Genomic DNA, 21,886 nt, shown 5'->3' on the forward strand with positions numbered 1-21,886 from the left:
GTCTAATTTATTTTCTGTAAACCTTTTAAATTAACTTTTAGAAATATAAAATTATTTAATTTTTCGAAACGCTATGTTCAAACAGAATTTGTCAGGACAATTTTAATATTATATTGATATTGTTACCCATTTATTTTTGAAAAAATAAATAATATCACGACATGAATTAGCAATATATATTTCAAGTTTAGGAATTGTAATGTTATTAAAAATAAATCGTTTTAAAATTTCCACAAGATACAGTTTTCTAAATGAACCCTTTCACATTATCCTCACCAAAATCCACTCTGAAATTCCAAACTGATTACCAAAATCCATTTTGATTTTTCTGCGGATCTCTTTCTTCTTCTGTATTACAATTTCTCTACTATATCTTTAAATATAACTTCAGGTTTCTTCTTTCTCTATGAAGAGTTACCCTTATATCCTCTTATGTTATTAAAGAAAAGGGTAACATCGCTTCTATACTGTTCATTGTGAAACAGCATTCTAAAAAAAGGCCTTTTGAGTTTTATGCGTAGCAAATTACTATCATAAAACGATAAGGCAATTATTTGAAACAGCTCATCTTTGCAGTTTTTGACCTGCAAGGCAATAATTGATGACCTACCATTTTCTAATAAATCTTAATGGATTTCACTAAAGTAATCGATCGCTCATGGACCGGAATTAAATTGTGGATAAAAAAAAAAGAGAGAGAGATTCCGTGGATGAATCTGGTTTTCTGTAAACATAAATAAATTAATATAAACATTGCCCTCGAATGTTTTCTCATTAGCTGTTTCTATCGAAGTCTTAATTTTTGGGTCGGCTATTTTCATATCGATTTTGATTGTGGCGTTGAGATATTTACGCACTGCTTAAAGTATCTATTATCTCTAGCGATTGGCACGAATTGAAAAGGCTGTGTGTGCAGCTGCGCCTTCGGTCATCAGTATATCTTCTTTTAAGGTTGTGATGAAAGGCTTGCGTTGCATTCTTTTGATCCAGATATTATAAGATCAAGTAATTAGACTCAAAACAACTTAACTTAATGGATGGAAATTCATGGTGGTGGGTCATTATAGATAATTTAATAGCTCTAAATAGGATCCTTAGGCAATATTTAATGGTAATTAATATATTTCAATCGAATGAAATATAGACGCTGTTGCATTCCATGAATAGATGTTCTAACTGATGAAATTATCCTATATTTCAGCTGTCAGACTTTTTCTGCATAGATGTTGCCCAAAATTTGATAGAATTTTTTTAAAATTTGATGTAAAGACCGTATAACATATTTCATTTGACTAGCTCAAAGTGTTTATAAGGTTTTTCTAACCACAGATTGAGGGATGGAACATTTTTCAAAAATGTGTTTTTTAAACTAAGAGAGGTCTGAAATGTAGAGATTTGTCAACCTTTCGAGTTCGATTTTTTTTTTTTTTTTTTGACGTTTACAATATTTTTCTGTATTTCGCATACAAGAAAGTAAAAATGGTCGGTTCTTGAGTTGTTTTAACTCAGATCTTATGATATACTTAAAACCTTTTTGTATATTTCTTTTTATGCAGCATTATTTTTAACACACAGAATAAATCACATAAGAGCTCTGTATTTAAATTAGACTTCTGAGCAATCTAGTTCTCTGACGTCACAAGTAGGCGTTGACTAGACGGTCACATCTTTTCTCTTTTCTGACTTCTTTCTTCCTTTCGATCGTTCCTTTTTTATATAACAAGGTCCAGAAATGATTCTTTTTCTGGAATTGGTTATGTGGTATTAACTCATAACCCTACCCTTTTTTTCGCTTCCGACTTTTTTACGATTAAGTTCAGTTTTTCTTTCTTTTTTTTTATGTGTGTGTGTGTTCGTTCTTTTTCTTTTGTTCTCTTCTTATTGCATCTGCATTGTTTCTGTCTTCTCTCCGACTGATTGAAAATTTTGTCTCAGCCGCCATTTCGTGACGGAAACGTATCAGACTCCCTAATGAATTTCTATTGTACTTCCTCTATGGGTTTTGGAAATGACTCATCACCGAATAACCGGAAAGATCCATCTTTTGTATTCGCCGAGTAATTATGAGAATCGGATTTTGATTACAATATTTACATTAATAAAGATATTTTATGACTCTGCAAACTGCAAAACAAACTTGTCTTAATTTGCCGCATTTTTCTTTGACTCACAATTGGTTTCCCGAAAAAACATTTTCGCTTTCGAATTTTCATCACCATCCCAAATTTGAAAATTAATTAATTAAAATAATAATAATAAATAAATAAATGGAAAATAAGACTAACTTATTATTAACTATTTATACACGACCAACAGTTTAATCCCTTCGCATAAGCTATGACTAAATTATTAATTTCTAGCTGCCTTTGTCGGTTTGTGGCGGATTGATATATGCGAGGATAGAACCTGGGACCTTATGGTTCGCAGTCCAGTAACATGACCACGATACAAAAACAACTGCTCGTGTAGCGTAGTTGTTAACTGGCTTATATGCTATTCACTACAGTTTTAGTTTAGATATATTAAAATTCCGCTTAGAAGCAACACTCGGGGTATTTTGGGATGGACCATGCAATTTTGAGCCTCGCTCATATGACGTGGAGGACTGTTGGGCTGCCTCTCCAGGCTTAGATTTCCATCATATTTAGCATGCGCGAAGCTTGCATGCATACAATTGGATTGATTGTAAAATTGGGTTTCAAACCTAGAGGCCTCCATCCCCGAGGTCGATATGTTACCACTAGGCCATCGCAGTTTCCTTACATTTCTCTTTATCGGCAATCAGATTCGCATGGAATAATGGTTTTTAAAATTTTGAAATTATTCAATTAAATATTTAACTTATTCTTGTGGCTTCCTTAGTAAAGTATTCTTAAACTTAACGAGTTTTGATAGACATGCATTACGTATTATTTTTAGAAATGTGTTGCGGTTCATTTTGCGATGGAACTCCCTAATTTTTTATTATTTCGTCTAGAATTAGAACTTTAATTGAGACAGAACTTTAAATAATATTTTTACACACACAAAATTTACGTTCACAAAATTTCTTGTTGGAACTATTTGAAGATGGATGCACTTTAGAAAATTTCTGCTAATGTTGTGATTTTAAACCTTGTTTATAAGGTATGATAAAATTAAAAAAAAAATTATTAAAGTCATACTTTAAGTAAAAACTTATTTATCACGGAAAAAATTATTTTTTATCATCAACGATGAGGAAGAAAATTCCTGGAATGAATATTAATAACAATGCTGAAAATGATTTGGGTTTCCGTATTAAATGGTTAAAAAAAAAAAAAAGCTTAAAAATACTTAAAAAAATCTATTAAAAATAAGCAAAACCTGCATAGCAATGAAATCGATATTACTGAAAAGATAATTATTTTAAATTTTTAGACGATGAAAGACTTATTTTTGCGCTAGATGGGGGAAATATCAAAATTCGTTTAAGTTTTAATTAATTAGAATTTCAAAAAAAGATCTCTCCCTAAGATTTATATTTCCGTATTCCTAAGTGCATTTCTGCCAAACTTGGTAACTTTTAGTTTATTGGTCTGTTCTGTAGAGTGTTAACACGTGCACACACACGCACACGCACACATTCTCCTTTACTATTTTTATTAGCATATATTTGTGTAAGATCAATTCTTTGTGTAAGTCTCTTTGCATCTTTGCATTCAGTGTCTAATTCGTACATCAAATTACAGAATATTTTTATTTTTAAAAAGGAAATTAATATAAAAGCATTTAATTTAACACTTAACAATACTTAGCTCGCAATTTAACAGACTAAAAACCTACTCACTTTCTTTTATAAGATAACAGGACAAGTCTTGCATAAGATGAGTCATCTAATGAGAAAGATAAATAAATCCGCACAATCTAAGGGTGATATGCCTTTTATCTGTGTTCACTTTATTATAGCATGTGCAAGTACTGCAGATATTCTGTGAATGTTTTGCATGAAACAATGAATTCCTGATTATTTCAGATTTTATATGTTTTTATATTTATTTGAATAGGAAATTTAGTTTGATATAGTATTTTGAATGAGGGGATGCGATGGAAAAACTGCTTTAAAATCTAAATTCATTTTTTTAAAAAATCATCTGTTGCTCAATCTAGCTTCACGTGATAACAAACCATAGATGTGTTGTTCATGATCAATGAATAAGATGTTTATGAGTGAATGCATCTAACAGCAGTCTCCTAGCATCTCACTCCTGTGGAATGCAAGCGTTAATTGAAAAGCCGGCACCGCTTCAAATTCTTTTTTTCTGCTACTTTTCTTGTTTTCTTTGTGGGGGATGGAAAAAAAAGAATCGAGGGTCTTTTGACGCTGTGTGGCACTCATTCGCTTAAGAGAAAGAAATACAGCTGGAATCAGAAGGTGTCGATAATATATCAAGTCTGGCTCTGGAATTTGGGGGCATCTTGTCAAGACCCGATGGGGGGCGAGAAAGAGGGGACTTCTATCTGAGTCGAATAATTCTTCTGTCTCTCTCCTCCCCCCTTTTTATGTTTTTCTTCTTACTGGGGGTGGATGCACGCCGAGGCGCGGGAGGGAGATCTTTTTTTCTCGCATCCCGTCACTTTTTTATCTTGAGAAATCCCTAATAGGAGATTTAGAAGGCCACTCTGAGAGGGGCGAGGGTGGATTTTAACATACTTTCCATGTTTCCTCAATGAGTGGCTGTGTTTTTGTAAGCGTCCTTGCACGTGTGCAGTCCATACTTCACTCCTACCCCTCCCTCCTCTTTCGGAAAAGTGAGAGATAGATTATCAGACTTATGTAAACATGCAGCCAAGTGATGCTTGCTGCATTTCTGTGGACCATTTTCATTGGAATGATAAAGCAGAACTTAGAATTGGTCTCAAGAGCTTGCTTTGTTGTGTCTGCCTTTACCCCTGATGGAGTATTGAGGGGTTGATGAACTTTGCGACGTCTTTTCTACCTAATGACCGCAGTGGACATTCTTTCTAATAAAATTTACCTCTTACTGAGACCTTCTGTATTAGGGTGCTCAACTGCTTTTATGACAACACTTAAATACAGGTTAATCACAAAGTTTTCTCCTAATTACAAAAAGTTCTCGAAAAAAAACTATTATAATTTAGTGTATGTTTTTTTTCTCTCTCGATATATTGTAAAAACATTTATAATTTTTTCTTTTTAATAAAACCACATATATCAGTAAATTTCAGTATGAGTACGCTTGGTAGTTCGAAGAATGTCATGACAGTATTTCGATTATCCCATTTGTCCAACTTTTCTCAAGATGTAAAGGTGCAATTGAATAGATTATTTAATTTCAAACAATAGTGATTGTATGATTTTTTTTTTCATTTCCATTATTGTGGTATACAAAAGACAAAAAATAATTTTGTTTTAAATATAAGCCATTATTTTTTCTATATTAGGTATTGAGAGAACTTAGTTACAGAATAAATAAGCTCTCCTCAAAAAAATGAATAATCAAGAAGGCATTAGTCTTCCTTCGCTAATTTTAATTATAAAGAAGTTATCGACACTGTAACCTTTTGAATGCAATTTTTCTTCTCAATTTCACCCTTACTCCCTTCCATTGAATCTTTGAATATTAAATCATTAATATCAAAATAACTTCAGAATATATATATATATATATATATATATATTTCTTTTATTTAAATTTATTTTTATATCCCCTAAATAAACATTTTTCAATTTTTTTAAATGCGTTTTTTAATGTCTTGTCTTCTCTTTTTCCTGCTTTGTATGTTTCAGTAGTTTGCCTTATAAATGAAATGTCATTGATTTGCATTAGTTCAATGTCAATTATTTTAATAAGTATTAATTTTTTTTTCAGTTGTAACTAATTAATCCGTTGTTAAATCGTTATTTTACATAGCAGAAATCAGGTAAAACTATTTCAATAAAATAGCTGTTATTTGCTGCGATATATATTTGTTTACAAAACGATAACAACATAAAACTCTCGTATTTGTTTAACGTGTAGTGCAAACACGTATCAGAAGAAATAAAACAATATGGTTGAGCGCAAGAGCGGTAAAGTTGTTTTTCCACCGAACACGTGTAAGGAGGGCTTTTCCTCGATACTTTTCTCGGGAGCTCAGATTCTTCATCCTCCTTTGCTCATAATCTGTATCTTTTCGGAAAGCGCTATGTATGTGCATGCGCAGCTTAAAAAAAAAAGGTATTTCCCTCCCAGATTATCGATCCACCCCACTTGTTAAGAATGTAGCGTCACCTGGTGAGAATAAAAAACACGAGTAATTGATTTTTTTAATGCATTCGTCCCGTTCAAAGGCCGAGATCTTTGAAATCGTATTTATTGCATCATTTTTGGATAATTAAGAGATAAATGCATTTGTTGAAACCGATTAAAAATTGTTTGAAACTGATTAACGTTTGTGATTCATTTTTTTTTCTCGACATTTGAATCTTTCAAATATTTTTACCTTGGCGATTTAAAAAATATTAAAAGTTGATGCAAAGGCTTGTTCCGCCCTCTGTTGGTGAAGGCTTTTAACTTTGAAACTTTCGGAAAGGGCGGTACTTCTGAATTATTGTTTCATTGATTGATATGTTCAAAAGGCAGTCAAGGAGTAAAATGTATACCCTTTTTTAAATTGATTATATCCTGAGATTTATCATATCTTTCCAGCATAGCTATGGTGTCTATGAAAATGCATTTTGCATGTCAATTTTGTCATTTTCTAATCATTGATGATAATATTTTTAAAGAGAATATTATCGCTAAGTCATTCGATATTAAATTATGATGTTTAGAAATGATTAAAAAGTCTAAGAATATCTTGTTTATTAAATTCAATTCTTATTAGCGTCTACAGAAAGAAAAAACTTTAAATATTTAAACTGGTTTTTATATTTTAAATCACATATTTTTTTAAAGACAAACGTCACGGCTGGTGACTATTTCTAGCTTTATTGATCTGAATTTGATTTAAGTTTTACTAACTAGAAGTGGACGAGTTAAATTGTTGTTAGTGTTCTTTTAATATTGTGGATAAAAAATTTCATCAGTAGTAATAAATATTTCTAAACGTTTAATTTGTGATTATTTTGAACTAGTATATTCTTCTTCTGCTATCCTTTAATTCCTAGGGGCGGGTGCTTAGAGTTGGTCTTAAAAGTAGACGCCGAATTAAAATTTTATATCACATTTAAATTTTGAGATTACCAAATGTTTTTATAATCTATTCCTGTCCTCGTATCAAAAAATGAACTCGATACGGTGTTGCGCTTTTCATGTAAACACTGCTGGCGGTGAAATTCATTGAACTATGTCTGCCAGAGAAAGTCGTGTGGTGGAATGGAGAGAAAAAAGAAAGAAAGAAAGAAGAAATCGCTCCACTAGGAATAGTCTGCTGAAGGAAGAGAAGAGAGCTGTCTGCTGCTGCTGCTTTTTTTTCTCCGCTTCGTTCTCTCTTGCTCTGTATCCTTGTGAATGAAATCCCTGAGTGCAGGAAGGAAACAGTAGTTCCCTACTGTAGCTAGGTCAAGGTTACGAGGATGTGTAGTAAGGAAAGCGAGAGACAGAAAACACCAGCTCTCAGTCGATATCGGCTGCTGGACAACGATCACCACCCCAACAAACCGACCGAATCACACATACGTCCACTCACGTGACCACTTTCTCTCTATTTTTGGTTGACCAAGAACATTTTGCTTTGGTTTCTTCTCTCCATCCCCCTCTCTTTAGGGTTTTGTTTTCTTCTGTTGGATCGAGAGGACAGAAAAAATATTTCTGTTTTCGGTTCCGTAGGCGCTTTCTTTTTCTTTTTGGACGCAAAAGCACGTGATGTCTTACCCAAATCACATGTCAGCGGATTAGGATGGTTAACTAAGTAAACAATGAACATTTGTGGAAAGATTTTTTTTCATCGTGTTTGATGATTATTTAAAAACTATCTACGACGCAGAAATTGACAAGTAATATTGTTTTTATTATTCAGAAAATGTAACTGTCCATCCTACTGTTCTGCTTTTAATATGACTCTCGACATGAGTATAAATAAGGCTATTGACTGATAAATTATTCTTGTTTGTTATTATTGTGGTTGATATTTTTGTACAACTATAAATAATTTTTATTAAACGGCAATTCGGTAAAAATTTCGTTTTGCAAAAATCTTATTGTGCTTTCGCGACCGTGAAGTATCATTTTCATAATTTTACTTGTTAATCTGATTTATTAAATTGATAAATTTTTATGAGCTGTCAAACATGTACTGCTTATAAACTCATTAAAACATCGAAACACATAATAAATTTTGGAAGTGTTGGTTTCGATTTTGATTCATAAAGTACGTGATGTAATTGTAGTAAACTGCTGATGATATTGATGATTTCAAAGGTGGAAATTGAAGGTGACGGTATCACTTTCACTTTATCTTTTCGATCGAATACTGTGAAGAAAGCATTTTATTTTCAAAGATGGAATATAACATAGGCAAACAACATAGGAAACAACTTTGAAATACAAGTGTCCTATGATGATTTACTATTTTGTTAATGTATAAAATTTCTTCCTCAAAAATTCTTTTGATGATGCCGTGTCCGCATTATAACGGAAAGGAGGTGCAATAGCTTCTAAGGGACCCCTGAGCACCCGAGGGCAGAAGTCTGACTTCTAGCTCATATGAAGATGACACTCACACACTCGTTTGCACAACCCGTTTTATAGGGGGGGGGGGGCTCTTTCATACACTTCACAGATAGAGCACAGGGTAAAGAACAATCATGGCCGAACAAGGACATGAACCCGGGCACCCAGATCATAGGGAAGACGCGCTACCCCTAGGCCAGAAGCTGGAAAAAATTCTTTTAATTATATAGATTAACGCAATGTCAGATTTCATTTGCAATGGCAATTAAGTTACTTTGAATTTCAATATGCAATTTTATGTTTATGTTGAATAAAGTTAAATTTATGAGATTTTGAAAAAGTATTAATGCTTAGTATATATATATATATATATATGATCACTTTCCAGTATTAACGAAAATATTACAAAAGAATTCAAAAGGCTCGAAGAAAATAGGAATTTAAACCGTAAATCAACCAACGATTACTTGATCTTAAATCTTATACAAAACATCAGCCGACCATTCATGGGAAATTTCCAGAAATCCGTCTTACCCAAGAATGCACCCCCTTATTGCTAACAACACAATTTGATAACTTCTGGTTCGCGTACACCAAGGCTATAAAAACCACTCCCAGAAATACCTTTGTCCCATTGTGTTCTCGGGCACATTCCACCAAGATATTATTCGCCTAGAACTCTTCCCTACCATGTCGCAAATGAATTAGCTGCCACATATGGGAAATAATGTGTGCAGCCGGGGTATTTCCAAAAAGGGTAAACAGAGGGCTCACAAGAACCTTTCCAAAATAATCGCAAAGGTCATCCAGCCTAAATGGACGTCCCTGACCCCTGTCTGCTGCTAGGATAGATGCTTGCCCCTTTCACAGCGATATTCCGGTGTCTGAGGGAAAGAAAGTATCGCTCCTTGTAAAAGAATGAGTTTGTTCCTGTCCAACTTCTCAGCTCCTTGTTATCTTTTATATTTCTTTTTTTATTTTTGGCAGCACCTGGAACCTTGAGGACTAGAAGAGGGGGATTTTGAGGCGACAAGCTGATCTATTCTCTTGGAGCATTTCCTCTACAATAAACATTCGTTCGGAAAAGGTAGCTGGATGAAATTATGAATAGAATCTTAAGGTCTGTCTGAAGTAAGGGCATGTCATGGCATGGTAGTATGATTGTTGTCTGGCGATGTAAATTTTTGATTCTATCGACAATCTTACGCTGTGAAGTTTTAGTTAATTTTTACTTTTATTTTAGGATGTATATGGCATCTGATACAATGAATTTCACATGTATCGTCTAATTTGATGGTTACTAATTAAAGATTTTCAATTTAGAAGTAATCTTTCTAAATGCCAGAAAAAAAAGCAAGCGTTATAATGAGTGGCATAACAATAATAAGCGATGCCGATATGCTTTTTCATCCTTGTCGCTTAGAAAGGGTAAATGGCGTTCGAGGCATGGAGCCATGTTTACGACCTTTTACATTGTAATTGGCAATTAAAGATGGCATAAAAGCCCAAATATGTTGTCGCCGTGGTTTTTCTTAAGAACTGGCGTAGAAGGTATCTATAATGTTTTCCTCCCTAATGCCTCTGGTTGTAATTTCGAGATTGTTATATGCTGTGGTTTCTATTCTATTTATTTATATTATTTGCCTGTTTTATCCCTGCTGTCATATTTCTTATATTTTAAAATTTTGTTCCGTAATTTTTTTTTCTTTCTTTGGAAATTTTCTAAAATAAGAATTTTTGTTCCATTTTATTTAATACTATACATCTTTGAGGACCAGCAGGTTCGTCTCGAATATTATTTATGTTTCATTTAAATTATCTTTTATACACAATTGGATGTTCATGAATTCCTCAAAGAAGTATTTTTAACTTTAATCGAATAATGAATATTGCAGTGATTTTACTTTAATAACTTTATACTTATTCCGTTTATTGAATTCATAAATTGTCCTAATGTATACAAGGTCCTTGGTATCCTAATGCCATTAAAAAGCGTAGCTGTCTTTTAACGTGATTTATCTCCTCATTCGAATTTTATTCGGCCATATAATGTTATTTTACTTTCTAATTCCTCTTGTAAACTGTGGAGATAATTAGCAGAATCTCTCTATCTGAACTTTGATTTACAGATGAGGTGCGCATGATTGAATAGTTGATGGAACAATGAAAAGGTTAGAATTTTAATGCAATATTGAAAACTAGTGTTGACAATTATGCAAAAATAAAATAAATAAATAAATAAAAATGTCAAAATTTGGGGGGAAAAGAATTGCGCAAAAACTACGTTGATAACATTTAAAAGAATTCTTTGAATTTTAAAATGGTATGAAAATAATTTTTGGAATAATTATGCTCATAGCAACTACCCTAGAAAAGAATCAAAATCTCACTAAATTTGTGAAGCAATTCGTGATGTATAAGCATAGTTGGTAGCTCTAAGTGGAATGGCGTGTTCTGTAGAATGTTAACAGAATCATGTTCTTAATTATTAGTAGAGACAAGCAGGCAGCGTCTTTTCTCTTCTTTTATAATTCTTTATAAAAGATGATTTAGTTTGTGCGTTATGACGTACTCATGAACTTATATCGCAGCTTTTTCTATTGTTTACAAAATTTCAACCGCCTGCCTGCAAGTAATAAACTCGGGGAAATTTTATTTTTTCTTATCTGCAGTGATATGGATTTATAAATTGAATGGAACTTCATGCTTTGCGATTGTAAAGATTAATGAGATTTCTTCATAATTTTCTAATCTGTGCCAGTATCCAATTTTGATCGATCACCGTCTGATATCTATGCCCTGTACAACTAACTTCAATAATTCACATAAACAACTGAATATTTAAGCGATCATTTTATTCTTACTTCTGTGACGGGATGCTGGGCAATTCGAGGAAAACACTCTCAAAATGTCAACGACACTATCTGCTTGTGTGTCTTTCAGCCTCACCCAAGTCAGAGAAGGGGAAGAAAAGAAAATCGTCTGAGTTATTTTAGGTAGTTCGGAATCATTTGATGGAGACCCCCTGCTCTGCGTACACTGAGGCAATCCCTTGTACCCTGACCACAATCCCCGCCCACTTTAACTACCGTCACAAACCCCTTAACATGATTCTTTTGCAAGCTCACTTTTAACGGAGAAAGATTCGATCATTGACCATTTGGAACAATTTTCGAAGTGGGAGAGGGGGTGGGGGATTGTAGATGATTGAATGATGGTGGTCGTCCCCTTCACACCTGTTCACTATCCAAACTGCCAAGATTCCCAATAGTTTGGGGAACTTACTCCCCCACTCCCCCGTTTCCTGATCGTTTTTCTGCCCTATTCTTGCTCCCAGTGTTCTTTTGTTCGAATTTTTCATCATTTTTTTCTTCTTTTCCTCTTTCCCTGTCCTTTGAATAATCGTCTGCATCGATTACGTTGCCCACTGTGACATGTTCCACTCTGAACTAAATATGAAAGCATCTTTTGTTGGTGATTTTTACTGTCATGGTTGACAATTTCAGAAATGCAGTTGTGGTTGAAAGACGATTGTTGCTCGAATTCGAACAGTGCAGATTGCAATTATTTCGACTAAAAATTGTTTATCTTCAATTTCTTCTTTCAATTGAAGGAGAATTTATTTGTATGTGCTGTTATTACATTATTAATGTGTTAATTATAAATGGGTTAAATTAGTATAGTTCCATTATAACCGTTGACTAAAATTCTGTCAAACTTATCGGATTTATTATTTTTATATCTCCTTTATTTTAGATAAAATCTTGATTTGAACTCATGTTTGTGATTGTTTGATTAGCTTCATATTACTCTTTGCAATATACTTCAGTTCAACGCATTTCTGTTGTTTTTATCTTTTTATCTTTCTTACTTTTGTTCTTGACGAACATGTTAGATGTAAATAGGCTGTTACATCTAATGTTTTTTCCTCGTGCATTTAATAATAAGTTAAGCAAAACTATTAAAAAGCAAAAAAAAAAAAAAAAAATAATAATTATTAATTAATTAGTTATTTCTTTAATAAAACTTTATATTCCTTTTACAATTTCAACTCTTTTTGCATCAAATGCAGGCTTCTTTTATATTGGGTTGCAATGGCATGTAATTGGAAATAAATTGTAAATTGAAAGATTTGTGAGATGTATTTTTTCGAAAAGACCCAAATTTAGAAATGATTATATCTAAAATAACTGTTTGACCGGATTGCAATTTACTGTCGAGAACTTTTTAAATTTCGGGTGGCTTTTATCAAGACTTAATGGAAGGATTTAATTATAAATAAAAAGCTATAAATATCTGAAATAAAATATTTTACTTAATTTTAGATACATACTATGTCATAAATCGTTGTACCATTTCTAGCTTCAGATTAAAATCGTGTATTGTTTTTCCATTTGTATATCCGATCTTCTTATTTTGCTTTTTAAATTTTTCTGAAGAACTAAAATAAACTAAGAAAATGAATCAGGCCCAATCAGTATATTTAAATGCGAATTTATTTCGGACTTATTTTAGGCCTCGAATTTAAGAAAGCCATTCTTATTTCTGTTTTTTGTGAGTTTCAATTCAGAATTTGTAACTGATGTGGATGTCAGTTTCGATTTACAGCTTATGCTCAAATTGTTTACTAAGAATGTCGAGAGAAAACATTTAATGCTTTCTTCAGAAGTTAATCTATTGTAATTAAACTGTCCATTTAATTGAGCTATAAAAATTCCTTGCGGTATTGCGCACCCATTTTGTCGCCCCCAATTCTCCGAAAAAGGGCGTCGATTATACCTGTGACAAATGGAACACCTATCTTATGGAATTAACGCCACTTGATTGTTTATCCTCAACCCTTTCCTTCCCCACTTAATGACACTCGTCCACCATCATTGGCTCTCGGCGTCGACCAATCGTCGCTCGGGCTTTAGAGAAAGCGAAACCGGTGCTTGCTTCTGCAGTTTTTTTGTTTGAAAATTCCCTCGCTCCCGTAATGGCCGTAGAGCAGCGCCAAACGAGAGTCACTCACCCCCGCACGGCTCGTCTGCATGCATTGGACATGCGCTGGGTTTTTTCCGACTCCCCCACTAGACAATAGATGGCGGTCTGAGTCCACAATCCATAAAGGTGTCAGCTTGTCATAACTGCCTCGCATAGGAAAAGAGGCACACCTCCAAGTCGGTAATCGGCTGGTGGCTTCAGTGGCGGCAACTATGCGCTGCTCGTCGAATGAGAAGGAAGAACGGATTACCGAGAGTCGCACCAAGCGATTTTTAATTGAGCCGCCCGCGCTAATTATTTGTTATTTGAGTTCGGCAACACGAGTGTTTGTGATTGGATTGGATTGTTGAGAAAAGAAAAGAAATTATTTTGTACGTTCTTTGAAATATTCGTTTATTTACTTTCTGAATGTGAAGATGGATTATTTTTAAGTTATTTTTTATCTCGCAAAGAAGAAGAAAGTGATTCTTTATTTTTGATTCGTCATCCTTTTTGATACTGCTTACTTACTGGATTGTTTGTTGATGTTTTTTCGAAATCTTTCTTCTTGCCTTTTTGGAGTTTGAAAATGCTGTGCGTGCGTGGTGTGACTTTGCATCAACCGGTAAGTGATTACGATTTTTTTTCCCTCCTAATGGGATTAATTATTTAACTACCAGATTTTTTTCGCTTTTTTTAAAAGAATTTGCATATTAAAATAATTTTTTAATTACAAAATTTTCAAATATTTTTAAAAGTTAAAAAATTAATTTTTTATTTCGCATAAATTAGAGCGCATTATTTCGCGATAATTTACATTTATTTTAATTAATTGATAAAATTTTAGTAAAATATAAAAGTTCTTACTTAGAAATACCTTTATGCTTCAAAATCTAACATGTTCGTTTTCTTAATAACTTAGTGTTTAATTATTTTCTAAACTGCAAGGAATTATTTTAATTAGATTTATAATATTTAAACACGGTAGAAGAACTGATAATTCGAAATGTAATCTAATTTACGACAACATAATGCGAGCGAATCGAATACAAATTATGCCAAGTTTATTAAGTACAAAAGTTAAAAAAAAAAAAAAAAAAATTACTGCGAAGTTAGCAAATTTTTCATGTTTTCTCATGGTCAGTTTCATCTTCTTCCTATTTTATTACTTGATCCGTATTTTGTTACGGGTAACAATTATTATATCATAAAAACTGTTTTATTTTGCAACAACTAGAATTCTCCGATGCAGGATCCAAGATTTTTCTGACTAGCTGAGCTTATATTTCTACAACACATTCAACTTCAAACTTGATGATATCGATAGCCATTTCGGTATGAGAAGTTAGTTAACCACATTCATAAACCTGATTGAAGTAAAATCAAATAAATAATACTGTGCGAAGTTTATAAAATTATTTTACGTTATACAAAAAAAAAAAAAGTTCTTATAAGTTAATATGAAAGAGCGAATTCCTCTGTAATTTTTATAACATCAATCCACATGTAAAATACAAGAAGGATAAAAAAAAAAAAAAAAAAAAAAAACTTTCACAGACAGCACTTTTAAAGAAATTTCGTATTCTCAGGCTTGAATTGTTGAGCAAGTATCAGTTGTTATTAATCCGTGAAATTGTCTTGTTTTGCGCCTTGTTGTCCGTATCTTCATATATCTATTCTCGAAATAAAATGCGAATATTTTTTTTTTTATTCATCAAGAAATATAATGATTTGTATCGAATTGCCTCTATTTTATGATACTGTCAAATCGCTGGCCCAAAATTTTACTATGCAAATATGAAAATATAAAACAGCGAGTTATCTTTAAGCATCAGGACTCAGTTTTGAAAGTATTTTCGTATAATAAATCTTTCACGAAAACATTTCGTCGAATGTGGTATAAATGTTTGTACTGGATTTTAAGTTACGAATAAGTAATTTGTAAATCAAGAAACGTGAGGGAGCCTCTTTCTTCCTGTTAGAACTAACTTATTCACATATATAAGAAATTTTTTTAAAAATGTATTCCGTAATCCTGGTTGTTTATCTACGAAAAGCCCCATCGTTCTAATTTTCAAAGTAAAAATACATGCCTCAAATCTGCAAACTTCAATAAATTCAGTTTAAATCCATTTCTTTTAATAAAATTAACATGGTAATTCAAAATCTAATCAACCAAATCGATTAAAATTAAGCTAATTTAAAAACTAAAAGCGAGTCATGGTTTTACCGAGCGAAAATCCATATATGAAATGCCATTACCATATCTGTGAAATAAAAATTATTTAAATATTTTATAATTTAGTATTTTAAAAGAATTTATAAGGGAAGAAGTAACGTGTCTACTGTTAAAATAATCTAAAATTCGGCATCCCCTGTATGAAAATTTGTCCCGCAATTTCATTGACTGAACACTTAAACGTTTTGAATGCGAAGACATTTAAATAGTTTTTTTTTCCAGTTTTTAAAGAATATAATAATTCTTTAATTAATAATTATAAGAATATAATAATTATAATTAATTTTGCTTGCATGCTTTAATTTAACTTCTAGTATACGCGTTACAAGGATAAGTTTTTGCTTAAACACCTTTTCGTCGATTTGCGACCTATCAGATTGAAGTCCACAGCAAATAAATACATATTCTTGTTTTAAAAAATAAATAATTGCTATTTCTTCATTATGTAATTTCAATAGTATGCATTTTCATAATATGTGCAATAATTTTGTAAGGATAGATTGATTGTGTTTGATATGCGATTTTATCTTTCTTTTGAATGAAAATAACATTGAAAAATTTAAATCAGGCTTTCAACTTGCTAGTTGAAAACGGAATTCATTTCTAAGTTTATGGAAACTATGATTAATTTAATAAAATTTTAATTTTCCTTAAATTGAATAATTGTACTCATGTGCATCTAAACTACCATCTCTTTCGATATATTTTATAAATGCAATTAATTGCTTTATTTATTTGTTTGTCAATGACTCAGTACAAATTTTATAATTAAAGAATTTTTGCAAGAAATGCGATAATTACAATATATATATATAATATATATTACTTTTAAATAACTTACCAGAATCAAAATGATCGACAAGACTGTTTGAAAAATCTGCATTGCCCTGAAAATGAGATTCGCAGCGTTATAGTAAAATGACAAACAATTTTTGTCTCAGAAACAATGCATAAAATTCATTTTAAAATTTCCAGAAATTTTTTAAATAAATATAATAGTTAAAATGCACCGATTCACTGAATTTTATAATGAAAGATCGAAAAAAATAGACACTTTTCATTTACTCCATATATTTTTAACGATGTTAGAAGCGCTTAATTTGATCCTTATCTTTTATAAACCCTATTTCGTCCGAAAATGTAGAAATCATAATTATTCCCTACATGTCCTGGGCTACATTGTGATAGCTGTGTTTATAAATTGCTTCATTGCTGATGCTTGACTTGTTTAAACTTGCTTACTAGTATTGTACTTAAGCAGCGAATAAAAATAGACACGATTTTGTAAAATGCATAAAAATGTATTCCCCGCTGGTGGAGTTTTACCTCTACTTAAATTTCTTTATTAGTATGAAAATAAAACATTATTTGCGAAATTAGCGATAGTTAAAGTTATCATATATTATGATGACATATTTATATCCAAATTATAAAAATTCACAGTGCGAAATTTTGAAGCGAAAATTTTCCTGAAAACTGGAAAGTCTAGACGACTGCAACTCCATTATCACGCATTACTTTACTGTTATTCTCCGCTGCATAATTTATTTGACATTTGATTCTTGCGTCATACATTAGACGAAATGCGAAAATTTAATCTCTTGAACAGGATTGCAAAACGTTTAAAGCTTTGCTGATAAATTCATCGGCAAATTTAAAGTAAGTGAGAATATAATACGAGAAGAATTTCGACTTAGAAAGATTTATTTAAAGTCAAAACGCTTGAAATCAACTTGGCTGTTAGATTTCATATAAAAGTTTCCAATAATTTTATCTACAATTTCATTAATCCATTTTTTTTTTCATTACTCATACTTATCCTACAAGATTTCTAGGGTATTTTACTTATCTTTAAAATTTCATTGGTAAATTAATTTCAATTACCGATTCATTTTGATGGTTCGCAAACCTGGAAGTGATGTGTCGTCTTCTGGGAATACATTAAAAAGTTTCTAGAAAATTAATATCACCTTTCGCATCCGAATGTCTTACCCAATTCGTTGTCCAAACATTTTTTATAAAAATAACCATTGCATATTTTAATAATCCAAGTGTAATTTACTGTGTTGCAGAGTTTAATTTAATTTCAGTTAATCTTTAAGTTTCAACAACCTAGAAAATCTTAAATTTTCTGTGTCTAGATTTTTACACTTAAATTTTCATTCATTTTACTTAATCCTTAAAACTCGCAAATTTTTAGATTAGCTTTTAAAAATATTCCAAACATTTCCTGAAATTCCCATAAGTCTTTCGTGGAATAAAATCAAAGTGTCATCAAAGGCGTAAATCTGTAAGCAGTCTACTTTGCTGTATAAGTGACGAAAAATCGAATTCTAGTTCTTCATTATCACTTTACCTACAAATATGCGTAACTGTATGTAAAAATTCAACAGTATCTCTTTGCAAAAATATACATTTTCAAAGGAATATATCGAGCAACTTGTCACATAGCTATCTAAAATTCTGCAGTGGATGGTGCGACAATTTTAGTAGCATTAAAGACTGCCTTTATAATTTTGTCTTCTTCATTACTTAATAAAAAAATTTTTATCTTTATCATTATGATTTCTAAGGCATTATTAACGGGATCCATAATAAAGAAGTTGTATTTGTACAGCCGATTTGTTTTGCTTTTAAAGCTGAATTCTTTCAAAATAAAAGGCACTTCCAGAAAGTTATACTAAAATATTTGATGCTTGTAATTCAGCGCATTCATAACGAATAATGCGAGAATAAAATAAAATGATAGTATTTTGTTACTTGTTTACATTGTTAACAGATGGTAAGAATTTTGCCTTGCATATTAACAAATTTACATTTAAATTTCTGTCATTTATAAGTCAATTCGCTCTTCTATGTTTGTTCATATAATAACTATTTGATTTGAAAAATCGTTAGCAAACTCTACTATACGTGAATTGTAGATAACAATGTAGCAATCTGAAAGAGACTACGACTGCTACTTCAAAAAGAGAACAACTTTCTTTCTTTCTTTTTTTTTTTTTTCCTTGTCTCTGTCATCCATCACAGACAAAGAATTTGATTCTCCGCTAACTTTGCGATGGTACCCTGCCAGCAAATTTCCGTTGGAAAATTTGAAAAAAGGCTTTGATTTAAAGATTACGCTTAAATAGTAGCATAGAAGTCTGACTGATTAAATATTTTGAAGAAAACTATATATCTCTTCTGTCACAAATTTTTGCTAATTCGGTTTCTGAACGAAGTTTTATAGTAGTCTCAATCAAAAACAAATATTTATACCTTCAGTGCATCTTTATTTTGGGTACATCAAATTAATATAAAAGTGTTATATTTTAAATATATTTCTTTTGTTAAAAAATATTAAATCATTGACAAGATTCCCTAAACGTTTTCTTCTTCATGTACTTGTTATATAAACAACACAAAATAAAGATTTAACTAATAAAGCAAAAAAACTTTTAAGTAGTCGGTCATTTGGTGTGTTCAGTAACATTTTCCCCTTAGGTTAAAAATTTTGACAGTTAAGAAAATAAGGAAGATTTATTTATCCGCGTATTATGTCCTGAACACCTTGCGTTACAAGTTCTCGTATAACCTTTGAAATGGTCACTGTTTTGATACAACTGTCAAAGCAAAGTATGTCACATCAAAAACTGATGTACCAACATTATTTCTTTTTAGTGGGTTCATAACGTGACGGCAATTTTGAAATATTAAATCATAATAGTTAGCGCAAATGCAAATATACTTACAGACGTTAAAGAATCCGATTGAATCGCATTTCGTATTCAAATAGTACTCTTTTAACTTGACACTACTACCAAATGCAAGATTTTGCTCTAAACCTTGCAATTTGATAATTCAGTAAAAATAATTTATAATCGGAAAAAGTTGAATAAAATAGTTGGACTTTAAATTCAAAAATTACTTTAAAAAGTTATGACTAGATTTTCTATATCTTCTGCATGAAACTAAAGTTATTTTATTCTAGTTTATAAATAGTGAGTTGTGTTATAAAGGAAAATTTTTACTGAGAACTGAGGTTGCTTAAATACTTTATCGAATCGAACGTATTCGAATTCATTTTTACAGATCAATGTCAAGTGATTTAAATATTTTTTTCTTCTTTTGGCATGAGCGGATTGTTTGCATTATAATAATAACTAAATGTTTTTTTCCTTCAAATTCTTTATACGTCAGTGTAATAGAAACAGTGTATAATTTCTTATAAAAAAAAGATGAAGATGGTTATCATGCAAGTCAGCATTTGAGACTTTTTTCTCACCTGACTTAACAATCAGATGAAAAAACATATTAAAAGACATTCCACTGTTTTCTGCTTATTCATTCTGATGATTGCCATGTTGTAAAACTGATAAGGTTTATCATAACTTGTCTCTTTCTTAAATCATACAAAATTACTAATTTAAAATATGCTGTGGACGAATGACAATAATTGTCTATTACTGAAAATTTAGTAATTCGGTGTTATAAGACTGGTAATTCTTTGCAAAATTTAAAGCATAAATAAGTTGAAAATATTATGTAGACGAATAGTTAAAACTGATGAACATTTTGTTGACAAAGAAATACAAGCGTTCTGATACGCTGTAGTTTATGAGAAACTATGTTAGGAGTTAATGAAATTTCAATATAGTTACTGTAATAAAAAGAATGTCGTTGTTATGATTTTTATATAAATTATTTAAAAATGTTTTCTCTCTTTCCAATCAGATTGGATACTTTTGTAGCGAAGGTTACATTGAAAGTGACGGATAAATGTTAAGAAAGAATTATTGGAAACATTCCAAAGATTTTTATCGTTGAAATGCAAATTTATTTTTCAAGACTTTGTATAGAAGAAAAAATTCTCAATTTTTACCGGAATACTCGTTCTTTTTTTATCGTTAGAATTATCTATCGCTTTTGTAAGTAATGCATGTATAGCATGTCTAGATTTTTAACGTGGTAGGTGAAAAATAATTGCTGTTCATTGCATTTCTTCACTTTTTTTTTAATAGATATAATGATATTTACAATGAATGCGAATTATTTTTTTAAAAAAGAAACTTTTATGTTTTAAACAAGTTTTTTTTTGTTTTTTGTTAAAATAGCTGTTAATGATTTTTGCAGAACTAAGAGAATACTCAATTTCTTAACCATTGGAAGAACAATCGTTGCTTATTTCTTTTAATATAAAGTTTCTGAATAAAGGTTCTGAAGTAATAGTTTAAATCTTTTTCTAACAAAATTTGTGACAAAACATTTCACTGTTTTGTGGGTATTTCCGATTATAATTAGTTCCAAAAATTTAAGGTAATTGTAGCCATTTCGTTAATATTTAACGCATATCAGTTAAAATCTGAATTTTCACTATCTCTGTTTTTGCTCTAAATCTTTTCTGGTAATTTTTTAAACTTAATTTCTTTTAAACCAAATTCTGACTTGCGGAATTTTCAGCCTTTTAAAATTTAATAGTCATTAAAAAGTAATAAACCTTTTCCATTACTTGTGAAATCAAACATCTTTGGTTGGCCTTTTATGAATTCTCCTTTTTTCGCTTACTTTCCTTTCCTTTCCTTTTTTTTTTTTTTTTTTTTTTTTTTTTGGATAATTGCTATTTTAGTATATTTTGCATGAAAATGAACTATGCTGTAATTTATTTTCCCTTTACATTCTGATAAACACTTTCATTTTAGTATATTAGAGAGTCTATCTCGCATCTTACCATTTTTTTGTTGTTGTTGAAACTGATTCTTAAATACATTATTTATGCAACAAAATGTTTATTTGCATATGAGCGGCCATTATATATAGTGAAAATTATTAAAACTGAAACTGAAAATGGCTTTTCCAAAATTTGAAGGAATTAGAGAAAAATAACTCGCTAATCAAACTAACATGATAGATTACCTGTATTTTTAAGTTTATCTTACAATCATTTTTATCGAATAATAGCTACCAAAATTTTTGCCAAAAGGCGTAAATGATACGAAATCGTATATTCAATAGAAAATACAATTAGAATATAAATTTTGCTGGTGACAACCGAGGACTTTTGATT

At 31.1% G+C, this 21,886-nt stretch overlaps 1 protein-coding gene across 4 annotated transcripts in view; it reads left to right on the plus strand.

The window, feature by feature from the left end:
* Positions 1-21,886, plus strand: part of LOC129963061 (zinc finger homeobox protein 4-like) — a 233,777-nt gene that overhangs the window by 105,623 nt on the left and 106,268 nt on the right. Inside the window, exon 1 of one of the 4 annotated variants that reach the window (XM_056077092.1) lies at positions 13,631-14,226. The exons of the other annotated variants lie outside the window; for them this stretch is intronic. The gene's annotated coding sequence lies outside the window, so the exon portion shown is untranslated. Of the gene's footprint in view, positions 1-13,630; positions 14,227-21,886 lie in introns of those variants that run through there. 4 annotated transcript variants of the gene reach the window in all.

Source organism: Argiope bruennichi, chromosome 3 (genome assembly GCF_947563725.1).
Source record: "Argiope bruennichi chromosome 3, qqArgBrue1.1, whole genome shotgun sequence".
NCBI classification, from domain to species: domain Eukaryota; kingdom Metazoa; phylum Arthropoda; class Arachnida; order Araneae; family Araneidae; genus Argiope; species Argiope bruennichi.